At 45.3% G+C, this 6,000-nt stretch overlaps 1 long non-coding RNA gene across 2 annotated transcripts in view; it reads right to left on the reverse strand.

Moving 5' to 3' along the window:
* The window catches only part of LOC136109527 (uncharacterized), a 40,746-nt gene extending 37,714 nt beyond the window's left edge, over positions 1–3,032 (reverse strand). The window contains exons 1-2 of one of the 2 annotated variants that reach the window (XR_011741766.1): positions 2,842–3,032; positions 2,072–2,178 (exon numbers count right to left, since the gene is read on the reverse strand). This is a non-coding gene — a long non-coding RNA (uncharacterized lncRNA). The remainder of the gene's footprint in view (positions 1–2,071; positions 2,179–2,841) is intronic. The other variant, XR_010652514.2, reaches the window with a different exon arrangement.
* Positions 3,033–6,000: the final 2,968 nt, after the last annotated feature.

The following is a 6,000-nucleotide window of genomic DNA, read 5'->3' on the forward strand; positions in this document are numbered from 1 at the left end:
GACAACTTTGTAGACCATATTTGGATGCTTAAAACCCCTGTACCCTTTGGACAACATTACAATGACCATCCAAAATGAGCAACCTAGCCTGACTGTGGAGGAATCATAGAACACTTCCTGTTGGAAGGGCCATTCAAAGCTCATCTAGTTCAACAACCCACTGCCATGCGGAGGGACATCTTCAACTACACCAGGTTGCCCAGAGCCCAGTCCAGTCTGGCCTTGAATGTCTCCAGGAATGTGGCATCCACCACCCCCCTGGGCAACCTGGGCCAGTGTTTCATCATCCTCAGTGTAAACATTCTCTTCCTCATGTCTGACCTGAATCTGCCCTCCTTTAGTTTAAAACCATCACCCCTTGTCCAAGTCTGTCCCCATGATTCTTATTGGTCCCTTCTAAGTGCAGCAATGCCACAATAAGGTCTCCCCAGAACCATTGTGCACTTGAAGCACTTGAAAATGTTGGGGCTCATCTCTCACCTGTAAGAAATTATGACTTGATAATTTGTTCCTAAACACCTAGCTGACGAAAGGTAACATTACAGGATCCTCAAATGACCGTATCTTGGTCCAATTATCTGCTTCAAGTTGCACATGTAGGAAATGGAGACAAGTCCAACATATTGTACTGGGCTGACCTGGCCCTGCCACCAACCATCCTGGAAAGCAGGACTGGAGATTTCTTGCAATCAGGCTGGAATATTAGTGGGAGGGGGTAATGAAAACTAATTCCTTCTCACTTTGTAATTTGCTGTCTTAAGTGGAGGACAGGAGTCATTTTGCATTGACTATTTCTGGAGTCAGGCGGCTTGTGACCTCACAAGTGCTGATGCGAAGGTAACTGATCTTGGGAAAAACATGGGTCCATAATAGGCATAATGGAACATCTCTAAGGGAAGGTTTAAAATAGATGCAGCTGATGAACAGCACCAGAGCTGCTGCTGCAAGTGGACTATGGAGTTCTCTGACTTTAAACTCTGAAAGAGTATGGTGTGTCTCCTGAGCACAAAAACATGAGTTGTATAAGAGGCACTAAGGAGAAGGTATTTCTGACCTGCAGAAACAAGTTCCTTACAGAGATTTATTGTCAACAGTGACAGATTCAGCTTTCCAGTTCCTGAAGGAAGGAAGGAAGGATGGAGAAAATTAGAAAGAGAGAGAGAAAGAAAGCAAGCAAGCAAGCAAAAAGGTTTGCACTTTGTGCATTGCATGACATACTACTACTTTGAAAGCTGGTAATAATTTTAGATACACACAGCCTAAATGTGATCATCTTCATGGCACACACTTCACTGAGTACAGAGAGTATTAGAATTTAAGCTTGGCAGGAAGTTTTCCCATCCATAAGTGCTCTTAGAAATGTTCCAAATTTCTCTTGTTATGTGAAATCACAGCATTCCAAAACACTCTTTAATGTTTGTCCCATCCTGAAAGACACCTGCCTTGGGTAGCCAAAAATCTCATCTTAATGAAAGACAGACTATGTCCATGCGTCCACATTGCAATACAGAACCACTGAAATCAAACAAGAAAACACCTCGGATGAACACAGATAAAAATATGTTTTGCATAGGTGTGATCAGAGATTGTGGATGGACTCTCATAGAAGTAATGGGGATGTGGGTGTGAAAAAATATAATAGAAGATTACGCATAATAGCTCTGTATGTAACTGCACGCACCTCATTCTGTTGTCAGGAGATGTTCTGGGTGTTCAAACTGATGTTCAGATTATAAATAATTTGTGACAGTACCCAAGAAGAGTACAGCCAACACTCAGACAAAAGGTATATGCATGTTTTTTCCATTCATAGCATTCAAAAGACAAGACATATAAACCATTTAATCAGCTGACATTATGCCACCTCTGCTATTTGTCAGCTATTGCAATGGATCGACATGTTCTCAGACGTTTTCTGGGGGAATAACACTTTCTCAAGCTTATACAATACTAGTATGCCAGATTTCCATTTACTCCAATTCCTTCTCCTTTTTCAACTCCTTCTACCACCTGCTGTCTCTCTTTTTGCCTTTTCTACCCAGAGACCACCCAGCCTTCTCACCTCACTCACCTGATCTGTAACAGGAGCTCCTCAGCTGCTTTTAGTGAGTGATGGAAAGGGCATTCTTAATGTCATGTCCTCACCCAGGACCCACTGTTCTCTTCCATTGATGCTTGCTGGAAAGATAAGAGGAGCCTAAGTAACTATGCAAATTTGACATTCATTTAGCATCTGCCCAGGTATTATTTTTTACCTTCTTTTCCACTTCACAGTTAAGACATGTTGAGCTATCTATGGAATCCCAGTCTCTCTCTTCCTGCTCTCTCTTTTGAAAGACATGATAAGTGTGAACCACTGTATGTACTTATGTGGCAGACTTCTCTATAACATTAAGCTATGCTGCAAATGCATTACAAAAATTCACCTTGGAGCACAGTCAAGGAAGTACAACTAGGAGACAGAAAGATCTTCACAGTCCCTCCATGCTTTGGTGCACGGGACAGGGCAGCCTTCACAAGCAACTTCTAGCCCCAGAAATGCTAACTTATCTTTGACATGGCCAATGTCATGAAGGCCCCAGATTGCCCTCTACTCATTCTGTATGTCTCCCCCTGAATATTTTTAAGTTTCTGGTAGTTCTGTTCATCAATCTCTTTTCCTCAAAAATCAATTAATACCTCTAATCTTATTTCATGCTCACTATGGGAAGTTTTTTTTTTTAACTACATAGCACAACACCACCATTTTGGACCACATGCTTCCTGCAGGACATAGTAAAAGTTTGCATCTCATTAGTTAACAGGAGAAAGATAGGTTTTAATAAGAAAAGTGTGTCCTACCATCTCCAGAGTCCAGTGCCCAGCTGCATCTTAGTGTTGGGAAGTGTTGGGATAAGAAGTCTCGCTCTGAACGATCAGTGTTTCAGCAATTCTGGTATTTTTGGTGCTAACATTCCTGGGAGCTCTCATTTTACACAGCGGGTAGCAGAAATGCTGCTGCAGCAGAGGCTGGGAATTCCCTGACAGATGGTTCGTTGGGGTCCACAGGGTGCACTGATCCCTCCAGCATGCCCTGCTCATACTGAGAGCACAGCCGACAACAGCACTTGCAAGCTGCAAATCCCATGGGGAATGTCTCTCAAATAAAGTGTTGTACTAAATAATCCATAGATTTATAAGAACAGGACACTTTTTTTTTTTTTTTTTGGTGACAACTGCAAAAAAAAAAAAATTAAAAAAAATGCAGTCATCAGAGAACCAGAGCTGCTGAGGTCCAGAGATACGAAACACTTCACAGGCTGCAGGTAGATGTAACTCAAAGGAGCGGGGGAAGTCTATTTTGCACAATAAACAAAAAAGCAATAGTAATTAACAGAAATGAGAGAGAAAGCATTGAACCACACCCTAGAAATGGCATCTGTAAACAAAGCAGGAAAACATTGCTTTTTATAGTGGCAGTAGGTAGTCAAACACAGGTTACCTGAAGGAAAGAGGGAAAGTCTTCCCATTAATTCAGGCATCTTAACACCTGCCCAGTCCATCTTCAGGAAGGATTTCCAGAGTTCTTACAAGCCATGTGGAACAGACCTGGTGTCCTGGCAAGACTGGGAACCAGAGACAGCTACTGGTCACACTGAGTGTCTACATCCATATACTGGCAGGTTTACTTTGTACATATGTGTGTTTGTATTGCCACTACCAGATCTTCATCCTGAACTGTCAGAGGGGAACAGGATGAGGTAATTTGTGCTGTTTGTATCTATGTGAGTGCTGAGTGTGTTCACCTAGAATCATAGAATGTCCTGAGTTGGAAGAGACCCACAAGGATCATCAAGTCCAACTCCTGTCCCTGTACAGGACAACTCCACAGGTCACACCGTGTGTCTGAGGACGTTGTCCAGTCTCTCCTTGAACACTGTCAGGTTGGGGCCGTGACCCCTCCCTGGGAGCCTGTTCAGTGTCCAGCACCTCTGGGTGAAGAACCTTTTCCTCATGTCCCACTGACCCTCCCTGGCACATCTTCCGCCATTCCCTGGGCTCTGTCACTGTCACAGAGAAGAGCTCAGCCCTGCCCCTCCTGCTCCTGCTGAGGAACCTGCAGCCCCATGAGCTCTGCCCTCAGTCTCCTCCAGGCTGAACAAACCCAGTGACTTCAGCTGCTCCACATATGGCTTCCCCTCCGAACCCTTCACCAACTTTGTAACCTCCTCTGGACACTCTCCAGTAGCTTTATCTCCTTCTCCCCTGTGTCCCCAGCCCTGCACACAGTGAATGCTCCAGGTGAGGCCGCCCCGGCGCAGAGCAGAGCGGGACAATCCCCTCCCTGCCTGGTTGGTTGTGCTGTGCTGGATGCACCAGGACACGGGGCCCTCTTGGCTCCAGGGACACTGTTGGCTCATGTTCAACTTGCCGTTGACCAGAACCCCCAGATCCCTCTCCATGGAGCTGCTCTCCAGCATCTTGTCCCCCAGTCTGTCTGTACAGCCAGGGCTGCTGTGTCCCAGGTGCAAAATCCAACACTTGCTCTTGTTGAACTTGATGTGGTTGGTGATTGTCCAGTTCTCCAATTTGTCCAAATCCCTCTACAGAGCCTCTCTGCCCTTGGGAATGTCAACAGCTCCTCCCAGGTTTATGTCATCAGCATCTTCCTAAGCAATCCCTCAAGTCCTGAGCCTAAGGCCTTTATAAAGACATTGAAGAGTGCTGGCCCTAAGATGGACCTGTTCTGATCTGTGTGGCCCACTGTGTATATACGTACATATGCGTTGCATATGTGTGTTCCGCGTGCATGTGCCTTCCAGGAACACATGCTCAGCCTCTCTACTTGGTTGGACACGGGTTTGGAACCATGGCAGTCTTGCCTCTGTCACACTACCAGATTCAGCCGTGTTCCCAGACAAGAACCACCTCTGAAACAAAGCCAACAGGAAAACTGTTGTTGAAGTGGAAAACAGTCAGGTATTGAGCACTGTGATGTGGGGAAAGTAGCATTTCCCTACCAGGGAGCCAACCTGCCAGCTGACCCACTTCAACTGGCAGGGCTGCAGGGGCTTTTACTGCTCAAAATACTCTGGCAGTGTCCAAGATAACAAGTGAATGTCAAACATATTTGGGACATTGCTCTGGCTGACCTGTCTGGAAAGGCACAAACCCCACCATTCCTATTATGTATTAGCCACACGTGGTACTTGCTTAGTGCTGACAAGGAGGAAGCTTGATGAAAAGCAAATTGATCAAATTAAAAAGGAAAGGAACTAATCAGAATGGCATGTTTGTGATCAAAGTGTCCAGCTCAATATGCCCTCAGAGAAGCATTGGTAACAGCCTTTTGCCACAGGTCAATCATCTTTGTTTTGGGGACATTTCCCAGCAAAAGAGATGGCACCGCATTTGGCTCAAGGCAACAGAATATGCAGGGGTGTGTGTGTGAACCCCTGTATATTGTCACAGACACACATACACTCTCATGCATACATGCCTTCTCTTGCATACTTATATGTAACCTAAAAAGGGTTCTTTTTGCCATCTGACTGTCACAATTCAAGAAACATGTTCCCAGCATTTTGTCCTCTGAATCTTATGGTCAAGCCCCTCCCTTTCCCTTCTCCTTTCTGGTAAGACAAAGCTGTTCCAATATCAGAATCCAGTCTGTACCCTGTCCTGGCTCTGAACTACTCATTCTGTGCATGCCTCCCTCCTACCACCCTGCATGGTTCGCCTGTGCTGGAAGTAGACCAAATGCTTTGCATAATGTGGAAGCCAAACTCCTTGGTGCCAAACTTTCTTGTTATGCAGATAATCCACTGTTTAGTAGATGCCATGCCACTCAGGCTCTTCCCAAACAATCCAAGTAGCCATTGCATGTGTGGATTGTTTCCTGGGCATGTTAACAAGCCCTTCGTTGCTGGCAGGACTGCCATGAACATCTCAGCTGAGGACATGAAGGAACTGCTGCTTTGGCAAGAAAGAACTGGTAGAAGCCCAGCAACTTCCTGTGAG

The sequence above is a fragment of the Patagioenas fasciata genome, chromosome 18, assembly GCF_037038585.1.
Source record: "Patagioenas fasciata isolate bPatFas1 chromosome 18, bPatFas1.hap1, whole genome shotgun sequence".
Classification (NCBI taxonomy): domain Eukaryota; kingdom Metazoa; phylum Chordata; class Aves; order Columbiformes; family Columbidae; genus Patagioenas; species Patagioenas fasciata.